Source organism: Triplophysa dalaica, chromosome 11 (genome assembly GCF_015846415.1).
Source record: "Triplophysa dalaica isolate WHDGS20190420 chromosome 11, ASM1584641v1, whole genome shotgun sequence".
Classification (NCBI taxonomy): Eukaryota; Metazoa; Chordata; class Actinopteri; order Cypriniformes; family Nemacheilidae; genus Triplophysa; species Triplophysa dalaica.
The window spans coordinates 13,666,334-13,678,406 of NC_079552.1; positions in this window are offsets into that span (position 1 = coordinate 13,666,334).

Here is a 12,073-nt window from a genome sequence, read left to right on the forward strand (position 1 = left end):
AGCCTGAAACCATCAGTCAAAAAAACGGAACGTCGCTGCCTTCACGTGCTCTCGGAAATTCGACAATTCCCAATTGAACACGGAAATAATTTATGCACTTTTAATTTTAGCAGATACTTGTAATGTTTTAATTCAATCTTTAGTAGCATTAATGCTGTAAACAGAGCCGATCCTTCTTATATTCCAACCCACGGAAGTTACGTAGGGCCCCTGCACCACCAAGGGGCCCCCTTTAGTAGCCTACTGAATCAAAAACACTATAATGCTATAACAAGACGCTATGTTTTTAAATAACTTTTTATAACAATGGGAAGGAAAAGAACAAGAAGTCCTATTTCAAAGCCTTCTTATTAAGTCTTCGTTCTTATCTAGTTTTGTCAAATGCACGTACAGATTTAAAAATTCATTATTTCTCAATACAGTTAGTATATTGAGACAGTTAGTACAATACAGGCATACAGTTAGTTTGATGTTGGACCAGAGATACTAGCATCCAGTCTCTTTATATACGTTCAGCCGAAGCCAGGGTGTCAGGATTAGCCGCTTTTTTTGAATGGCTGCAGACTTTCCTTTTAAAGGGCTTAGTATGGACGTTCTATAGTAGTGAATTTAGGGTCCGTCTTTAAAGTTACACATTAATATATCTTTTTTAGATGTTTGATATTTATTACAATAAACTTTTAAATCAAATGTGAACATTGTTATTTCACTACTGTATGGTTTCATACACAAATATACCATTAAAGCTCACTATGATTTACAGGGAATGACTTACAGTAATAAAAATGTACAGTGTTCACATGAGTCTCATCTTTAATGAACACCACTGCAATCCACTGTATTTCGTTTGCCCATGAAAATATGTAATATTTGTGTCTCCACATTTAGATTATTATTGATGTGTTTTTGTATGCTTAGCTTTCTTGAGTAAACTACATTTATCATGCTTTATTTTAATAAGTTAATAAAGCATTTGGTTAGTAAAAAACACTCCGCATGTGCGTGTTAAAAAAAATTGACAGCTAGACGGTTCCAGAGCGATTGGTTACTTAAGGTAAAGGAATATTTATATGTGAATCAAAATGTGAATTTAATATGATACTTTATTTGGTTTTACTGAAACTGACAGTTTAATGTTTTTTTGTCTTTCAGTTTAAATTAAACATTTAAATTATACATTTTATGATAAAAAAATTGCACAGAAACGCCTTCTGATGTTGCGTTTCCCACTGTAAAGTTGGGAAATAATGCAGCCTTCCCGTGCTTTTGGAAACTTGATAATTCCCTCTTCTGACGTCATGATTCAAGCTGGTTGTTTTCAGGTGCTTTGTTGTCGAAAAGAATAGCATGTATTTCACCAATATTCCAGAATTGTCAGCAAGCTAGCAGAAGAATAGTCCCGAAGTGTCCTTCAGAAGGCGATATATCCCGTTTGGAACGCACCGACTGTTTGAGGGATGCTGCCTCAAACACACTTTGAAGCATCTTCGCAACGACCCCCCGAAATAAAACTCAGCTTAATTTGAACAAGATGAAAAAAAAATTACTTCTACTAAATTTATAAACTATAATAAACAATATAGTATACTTTAATATTTACTATAGTAAATATGACGCAAATATGTATTTTTCGGTGTCTTTGTGCGTTATAAGTTGCCCATGCATGTATTAGATACGTAAAATTGCTAAAATTAAAGTGTCGAAACAAAAGATGCATTATATCTAAAATTGAATGTGAACCCAGACCTGCCTGAAACCTCCCCCACAAATCTACGTCACTTCGTGGTAGCATTTGACTAAGACTGCCCAAATGTTGCGAAAAGAAAGACTCTTTGTTTGCCATGTCAAAAGATGAGACAACTAAAAACGAACGGTTATATTTTATTAACAACACTGTTCCAGAAAAGTACAACCCGAATGTTCAAGTTTGTGCAGCGCATCTCACCGACGATTGCTTCACGAACATACGGAGAGAGGTTAAGACCGAAAGCTTTGGTTAATAGTGAGGCCATTCCAACCATTACAAAATCGCTGGTGCTTCAGATTCGCAGCCTGTAAGTATATTTTCATTGTAAAAGACTTTGTTACGGACTAACGCAGGTTGAGTTTGTCGTGTTTGCGATCTGCAAATGCAGACACGTGCGCAAAGTGAAAAAAGACAACATAAGTCCCAAAAATCAGTGATAATGTTCCAACTACAGGGAACAACTGTCGTGTTTATAATGGGGTTAATTGTCTTTGTTGAGTCGCGACGAGACGTGGCGTATAACTGGTTGATCAAGAAGGGTAAAAGCGCTCGCGTTATTTATTGTTACCATTCCCTTCTGTAATGCTAGCTTGTTTCAATCTCACACAAACTCTGTATGATGTATATGGTTGTTCGTTTAGAGTGTTAATAACGTCGTATATAAAAGGTAAAATAGTTAGCTATAGTTTTTAACTTTTTAACATATTTTACATCCTGCTGAAGTCGAGCTGGCAAAGTTGATATATCGGCTTGATCATCTTCATTTTCCGTATGAGATTCGGGCTCGAATTGACATAAGGAAATCACAATGACATTTGTGTCACAATGACACTCACACTCTTGCAGTATTCGACCAATCACTACGCACTGGTTAACTGGCCAATCATAGCACACCTCGCTTTTCAGAGCGATGAGCTTTGAAAAAATCAGCGCGTTTCAAAGAGGCTGGGCAAAGAGTAGATACAAACATGCACGGTGTGTGGAAAATACAGCGTTTTAAACCTTAAATCGTGTATACACATTACATTACATCTAAAACAAACGATACTATCCGTTTTAGCCGTGTCATATGACCCCTTTAATACGCTGTATCGTCAGCTGGCCATTAATCTGATAAACACAGGCCCTATTAAAGATCATTTGCAAAAGCAGCCTTTTTACATTTTTTAAATCCCTGTGAATCGAAAGTTGCGATCGTTTTCCATATTACTTCCATATTCTGACAGATATCCGAGTGAAAAGGAATTTCAAAGGAGGAAATGAGTGGGCGTGGCTTCTGTTTTTCACTGCGAATTGCGTTTGAAATGAAACTAATTTTTATCATTTGAGATGGATCATTTCAGAGCGGTAGTGTATTTTCAGATTTTAAATAAAGATTACGAGGGTACATGAATTTACATGAAAGAAAATGACCCATATTGATAAGCTATTTACTATAAACACTGAAATATTTCATAAAAAAATAAGAATTGTAATTTTTTATTTCACTGGGACTCTCAACGTTTTGTTTATAAGACAGTAAATGAAAATACCTTCTTTTCATAAAGCATATCAGATAAGAAATGTAGTTCATGTGATATATTCCAACAAAATTTGGACAACACGTCAATAAAATACAGAGAAGAATCGGGTTTTTTTTGAGGACCAGTGTGTTTGTGTTCATGATTTCATGAATCTATTTGAACTCCATTTTAAACTACGATGAGCACTTTCAGTCTAAGTGATGTTTGTTATATATTTGCCTAAGATAAGCACTCCACATTTTATACTTCGTCTTTAAACTGCGCCAGCACCTATTCCATTCTGTTGTATACAAAACCAATGCAATTGAATGTGTACTGGTTACCAACATTCTTCAAAATATCCTCTTTTCTGTTCTGCGGAAAGACAGTCATACAGATTTGAAATGACAAGAGGGTGAGTGAATGATGGTGGAATTTATTTGGGTTGAACTATCACAATATGGGTTAAACTACATTATCTACATTTTAAAGGTTAGCATTTTACCACAGTATCTTATTTTCAAATAGATATGAGTAAGTCCGAGTTTTTTTTAAAGAATAAAGAACAAACAAGTGCAGACTTGCAGGTTTTGTATTTGAGAAGCTTATATCGACATCTAGTGGTTGATAGTAAAACTGTTTCATATTCTGAGTGAAGTTTACTTTCCAATGTTCCTATGACACACACACACACACACACACACACACACACACACACACACACACACACACACACACACACACACACACACACACACACACACTATATTGTGTGTATATACAATGAATATATAATATTATAAGTGACTTCAAAGTGACCCCTAGGAACAGAACATCACAAAACCTTCGCACTCCTCAGAGTATTTCTCAGATGCCGTTCAGCTGGAAGAAATCATTTAATAAAGCCATGTCTCTTTCAAGAGCATTCAACAACATGACATATAATGCTCATTGATTTTTTTTGCACAAATACAGACCAGATTTGTTTATTTGGATGAACACAGTTTTACTTAGAATTGCAGTGTGTATAGTTCTGAGTGAGAGCACTGATGTATGTGTTTTTTTATATATTTTTTATTTTATAGAAGCAATAAGAAGTCTAATGAAATAAGTGCAATCATTGTTAATCCTTTAAAGAGATGTGTAAAACTTTAGCTTAGCATGTAAAGCGATTGATGAAGCTAATGAGGCAAACTGGGTTGATGAGATTCGTCTTTAAACGTATGATGCAAATCACAGATCAACCTGTAAAGTGGGTGTGTACTGGGACATACTTGAAATGTTTTCCCTGGTCCATGTGGAACTGTCAATGAGAGATGCTGTCTATTATTGACGATGTCATTTAAATATGTAGAGGGACAAAACAGGTTTGGTACCTAAACATGTACTGTACTGTAACTCTACGACAGTATATATTGTAGAAAGAGCGTAACTTCGTCTTATTTTTTGATCCAATCTTAATTATAGCATTAAATTATTATAGCCTATTAAACTGTTAAACTCTTCATTATGAAATACAGCTGTACAGTCTAAACATGGATGCAGCTACAGCAGTGGTAGTTTGTGCTTTCAGACATTATTATCCAGTTTAATAGCACTAAAACATTATGAATTGTTCATTTGGTTGCAATATTGAGTGAATGTTGTGTGTGGGTGTGGGTGCATGTGTATGTCTGCGACAGTGTTTGGGTTAGTGTGTGCTCACTGTCTCAGTCTGTGACCATGGATGTGTGATCTAACAGTAGCTGACAGGGAGGTTGGAGGGCACTCTCTGGGGTCTTTAGACTGGAAGCTCTCTACACCACATACAACACAACTCTCCCATACCCCACTGAGCTAACAATTAGCACATACCCGAGTTATGTGGGCCAAAAGTGTATAATCCAATTTATATTTGCATTTCAAATTATGCATGTAGTGCAAAATAAATAAATATTTAGATATAAAGAAATCTTAACATTGTTTTCAGAAAATATATAAAAAAAAATCTGTGCCAATATAAATCATTTTTCAGTATATTTCTGAAAAACAAGACAAATCATTAAGAAAATTATTCTGCCCTTTATAAAGTTTTCTGCATGTGCAAGTCTGCAAAATTGTATCCATTATTATACTGCATACATTGTTTTTCAAGCAGTGCCTCTACCAATGTCAACATAAACAAATGTGCACCTGAACTAGAGACTCACCGATAAACTGGATAAACAACGGCTTGATCTGTTAGCCCTTTTACATTTAACATGAGGTCAGCCTCCCGTCTCTTGACTTATTTATCTAGTTAGGAGCTCACAACTGCTAACATGAGTGGACAGCTATGCATCTCCATCTCCCTTCAGTCTCTGAGGAATCCGACCCAGAATTCACAGCTGTTGAACCCACTCACACACTTCAAAATATGATCCTCAAGCATCTCCAAGACGATCGATTAGAGTAAGGCATGCTTGTCAAGTATGGCCCATTTATATATTACGGTCTTTTATTGTACAGCCTGTATACAGCAAGAGGCAAGCATAGGGTATGGTACTCATGAGACGGTGTTCAAGGTCAAAGGGTGGCTGAGAAATCGATGCCATGATTGCTGGTGTGTGAGATGGATATTCAGCAGTGACCCTCTGTCCCCAGACATCTCATGCAAGGATGTTGTCTGTCCCCTAAGATGCTCAGAATGAATGTATTGAGAGCAAGACATGCCCAGTCAATATTTGTGCGTGCTGTTTTAGTCCAGACGACTAAAAAGTACTATATTCAATTCAATGTGCCTGGGTGAAGTACATCAAATGAAGATAAAGATAAACAGACAAAGAAGTGAAAACAGTCGAACACCATCAGTGGCTTAACTTTGTTTTGAAAACTGGTGGGGACAATAACTGCAAAAACAATGCTATAATAAATTGTTTCTGTAATAACTCTTTTTGTGAATATTTATCATATAAAGTGGACGGTCCATCTATTGGCTACTCTGCTTTTCGAGATGGTGAGAAAGATGCTCATCCTGCGTTTTCCACGCAAACATTTCTTAATTTCTTCAAAAAAGTGGTGGGGACATTTCCCACCCACAAATTACACCTGTGGCCACCGTAGTGCTTCAAAAGGGAGGGGAGGAGTAAGCCGTTGGTTGCAACTCACAACCCCACCACTAGATGCCGCTAAAATCTACACATAGCTCATATAAGTAATAGAGAATGAACAAACAATGAACAATTCTAATGGCATTAAAGAGTTCATCCAAAAATTACAACTCTGTCATACTTTATCATACTTTTTCTGTCATACTTTTACCCCCTCATGTTATTCGAAAGCTGTATATGACTTGGGTGATGACTATCATGTGGCATGCATGCTACATTGTAACTGTCAAATACTCGTTATGAACTCTTTAAAGCTCCGCTCTTTCAAACCTACTTGTGTGTTTGTGGGGCTGTGACTGAAAATTTTGTGTTGCTCAAAGACAAAGAGAAGGTGACACCCAGCATACGATCCTGAAAGCCCGTGATGGCTTCCCCAACACCCCCTCCCTCCCCTGACTGACAGCCGCCTGTCATAAACCCGCGCCCCGCTCATCCAGCTAGCCAGAGGCTACGTAAATAGAGAAGTCCTGAGAAGAATGGATGGCTGAGCGGCCGAATGAACCAGAGGCCAGTGCACAGACACGTACAGAAGCAGACAGAGCACCAAAGGGCAGGTGGCTTAGCAGACAGCTGTCCGCTGTCGTGGCCAAGTCACTCAACTCAGGGGTCAAGAGATCTTTGTGACAAATATAAGAGTACAGATGGATGGAATGAAAAAGATGAGGGCTGATAAGGTTTGAGACCTCCCTTAGGAGAGGTTGAGGAAGAGATGGAGTGAGAGAGAGGCCCTGACAGTTTGGATCAACAAAGTCAGCCCTGGCCCTGAATCTAATGAGATTCTGGCCACGAGAGCGATATGAGGATGTGGGGACGGAAGGCTGAGGGACATACAGAGAGAGGGGTACAAGAAATGGTGAAGATTAATGCATGACATTTGACATATCGCAGCAGAAAGGAGACATTTGTTCACACTTCACATAAAAATCAGATTTTTGGGACCGACTGTCTGCACTGACATTTAATATAAAGCACATCTGTTAGCATACATGTTGGCAAAAAAATACTTTTAGTCAGGACAATGATTTATACTCTCTAAAAGTTTTATTCTGTCTTCATTTACTCAAAATTTCTTTATCTTTTTTTTCTGTTGAACACAAAAGAAGATATTTGTAAGAATGTAGGACAGCAAACAGTTCTGGGGCACTTTTGACCACTATTGTTTTTTTCCTACTATGGTAGTCAATGGGTGTTGAGCTCTATTTGGTTATAAGCTTTATTCCACATATCTATTACTGTGTTCATCAGAATAACTTTGTCAAACATCACATTTGGAACAACTTGAAGGTGAGTAAATGATGACAGAATTAACATTTTTGGGTGAAGTGTCCCTTTAAGTTAAAAATCGACTTTCTTTTTTATTCAAGAATATTTGAATTGTATTGTACTTACAGTAAGTAATAAATGCATAAAATGAACTTGTATTTATAAAATGTGGAGTAGAAGGGATGATATATGTTTTAAAGTAAACATTTTCCAAAGTAAAAGGACAAAATACAGATACTTGATAGTGTACCGGAGACTAAAAATTATTTTTTCCATCTCTGTAAGCAAGGTACAAATTATTATGCCTAAAATAAATAAATAAATGTATAGTTATGTTTTCAGTTTTTTGTTGTTTTTTTAGTATTGCTGTTGTCTTGCATCTCCATTTCTTGTGATTTTTAATTTTTAATCATTATTAAAAGTCAACATTCGTAGCTGTCACTGCAGGGGTTTTGCAAATATAAACAATGGAAAGTATTAAAAAGTGCTTTTCAACTCTGACAACAAAGTATTTATTATTATTTAAAAATACAGTGTTTTTTCATTTCCTAAAAAAATTTAACATTTGAGATTTGAACATCCGAGGTTCAGCAACGATATATTTATATTTGTAGTTTTCATGTTCACTTCATTTTATTTTTAGCTGTTTTGAAACCTGCTTTGTCATTTTATTATTTACCTGCTATTCTTTATATTTAAGTTTTATTTTTAATTTAGTTCCATTTAGTTTTTATTTGCTTACAGTTAATAAAAAAAGTGCCTCAACTTTATTTCACATGAAGACATTTTCGGAAGTTCACTATATATTCACAACTACGAGTAAAGAAAGATCCCTCGCACCTCAGTAAAAGGCCCGAGGGCTGTTGTTGGTGATGTGCAGAAAGGTAGCGGCATCATGACAGTAATCTCTCTCCCTCAGGACACAAAGACTCTAACTGATAAGTGCCAGAGAGCAGTGAGAACCTATTCCGTCTGCAACAGAGCGCAACGGCATCCCCTCAGAGCTCAGCCCGGTTATGCGAGACGACACATTTGACATTACACGCTGACGCCAATGATGGAGAGCACCTCAAAACCTACAATAACTGCAAGACAGACGACATGAGAGGGCGAAGAAAAAGGGTTAAGGTGCTTTGGAATTCTGGGATGAATAATTAGGTTTTGCTTGTGAGGCTTGAACTAAAATTTAAAGACCACGTTCCCCACAATCCCATTTTTCAACCATCAGTTGGTGTGTAATGTTGCTGTTAGAGCATAAATAATCCAGAATAAACTCCAAAATGATAAAATTCAAAGTTCACTGCCAAGTGAGATATTGTCTTTAACAGAATTCGATTTTCAAGGACTATAGAGAACGGCTCGATTGGAATACAGCCCTATACTTCCCTAGTACATGATGTAACCATTTCGAGTGCTTTTAACAACCTCCTCCCAAAGGAATTCGCCAAAAAAGGAGCGAGGTCTTCCTTAGATTCAATTCAATTTAAAAAAATATTTATAGCGCTTTTCACAATGTGCATTGTTCCAAAGCAGCTTTCCAGGGGCAAACAGGAAAAACAGAAAAGGTAAAACACAGCACAGACCATGGTGTTTATAGAACAAGCAAGATCATTCTAATAAATAATATCTAATAAATAAATAAATACAGTCTCCCGATGAGCAAGCCAACACTGCTGTGCCCTGCTGTGGCGAGGAACCCAAACTCCAATGATTGATTAATGGAGAAACCAGGCTCAGCCGGGAGGGCCAGATCCCCTCTGACGTGTCAAAGCTGCACTCAGTGACCCCGACCAAAAGCCACCCAGCAAATATCCACGAGGAAGAGGGAGAGCCCACCTTAGAGAAGAGGAAGAGCCGCTGGAGTAGTGTTTGGTTATCAAAGATTGTAAACATTTGACTGAGCTACGCACTGAACTAGTTTCACTTTCATCACAGTCCTACAGTTGGTAATAGGAATTCAGGAACACACTTTCTAAGATAACCAACGGTCAAATAACAGCTTCCATGACTTTAATATCTGCTGTGAAAGCTGTTCTTTGTAATACACTGATATTGTGTTTGTGCGCATACCTCTGTCTAAAAAACTTCTATGAAACGTCCTCCAAAGTCCTGCTTGCAGTCTCCTTGTCAATCTGCTTGATTTTATAATCCAACTCTGTTATTAGTAATATAATAGGTCTGGTTAAAAACGGGGCCTTTAACTGACAATTGTGTCTGATTCTGGTCTAATGGATACTTAAATATAACTTTTATGCATTACTGGATTATTGGATTATGGATTATTACTTATAAAATCTATAATTTCCATACGGTTTCAGTTAGCCAGTTTTTACTTGGACTGGTCGGGTATTTCATAAAGTACCGACCTGTGTAACCTGCACTTATCTGATGACAGTGATGGACAGAGGAGCAGAAATGAAGTCCAGAGTGATGAATCTGGAAAGGGCATCATTTTTAATGGTTAAGGACAGCAGACATGTTGCTTCAGGCTATAAAGGAGAGAGAAAAAGGTCAGATTGAAATCTCAGCACCTACTCCTGGTGTTGTCGTTACGAGATGGAGGCGAGACGAAATTTCTACACCCCCATCCGAAACACCATGCAAAAAATTTGGAATCAGAGAGGGAAATACAAACAGACATTTCCAAAATGTCATGTGGCTTAAGGCTCCTTGGGTCAAAAGGCAGATCAGTTGTGCTAAAGCTCTCTGGAATGGGCTTTGGCAAGGTGGACGAAGAAAGTACCAAAGGTGATGAAGACCACACGGTGGAGGAAGAAGGTCAGACCGTCTGGCTTGATCTCGGCACCTGATGTTACCTGTATGTGCCAGGGGGCGAATCAAAACTTCAGATTTCACAATCTTCACATTTCTCTTCTGCTTTAGCATTAAAATTTTACTATTTTGTTATCAATTTACAAAAAATCAAGCATGACAAAGGCTTCACAATTTTTGAAATTGTATTTATGAAGTAACTCCAAGTTCATGCAACTTGTGTTTGAAAAAAAATATTATGTTTCTTTCATTTATGTATGTAGGCCTTATTTTGCCGACATTATTTCAGCCGCAAATGTATTATATTGTATTCTGTATATTTAACTGTTTGTCACCCGCTCCTTCACCCCCCCCCCAAACAGTCTGTTTTATTTTGACTGGTAAAATTTGTTGGTTGGTCAAAAATAAAAAAATCTTCAGCACACTTTAAGAACAGTTGAGCTAAAAACAACATGTAAACATCTGTGTGTGTGTTGAACGTAGATCATAATGTGTTACATAGGATAAAATAGGATAGGCCACTTCGGAAAACATAAAAACAACGCTGGTCCAGAAGAACTTCCTGTTTCAGTTTTTTAACACTACACAAACGTTTGAACAAATCACAGCCAACAGAACATTTAGAACTGGATCAAAAAGTTAAAAGACTATCTTTAAGGTTTAATTATATATGTGAGATTAAAAGAGAAACCGGAAGTGCCTCTAGACCAGTGTTTAAGCAAATCCTGCAAAATACACATGAAAAAAAATGAATATTCCCTTTTGGGCTTTTGATGGGTTGAAATGTCAAAGAAGATGCTGTGACACAATCATAGTCTTCTTAATAAACATACGCAGAAAGGCATTTTCTTTTTCATTCCTTAATGTCGCTCTCTGGGTTTCACTGGTGGAGACGCTGTTAAATATGCTTGACTGAACACTTGTATCCTCTGATATCTCCTTCATAATTGCTTCTTAGTAATTGACTCCATTACAACATTATGTAATGCAGGGTGTGAAATGTGAGGCATCTGTAGGAAAAGCTGTGGGATGGGACTGAACTGATGACAATCTTAATATGCCAATTTATACTCTAACAACATTTTTTGTTTGTTGTCCCCGTCACACAAACACCAAGATAGCTGCAAACAAGTGTGGCCTATATTTATTGAAACAATGAAACCTAAATAAAACACACTTCAGTGCATTGAATGTGACGGGAATAAAAGGATATGTGTAGGCTTTATGTGTCAAGTTCCCTGTCCATTAGTGCACAACAGTCAGCAACAGTCCTGTCTATGACCACAGAGGCATATAATTCTCAGGTGATTATTTCTCGACCAGGGGCTCATTACAGTAGTGTATTGTCATGCTCCCGTCCGGCTCTCCTACACCAAAGACACAGGATCCCGGCCTGTCGTGAGATCATCCAGGCGATCTCATGTGAAAATGTGAAAATATATGAATTCTCGTTTACCGTCACGCTTGAACAGGTCAGTGGAGACATAGAGCCAGCAGTCACACACCGAAAAGGAGATGCAGCCGGACAGCACTGAAGTCATGAGGAGGGTAGAGAAAGGTGATGATGCATGAATGGCCCTGGACGACAATGATAGAAAGGATACACAATATAGTCTTATCAGTTGAATCATAATCATTATGTATGTTTTGTATACAGACAC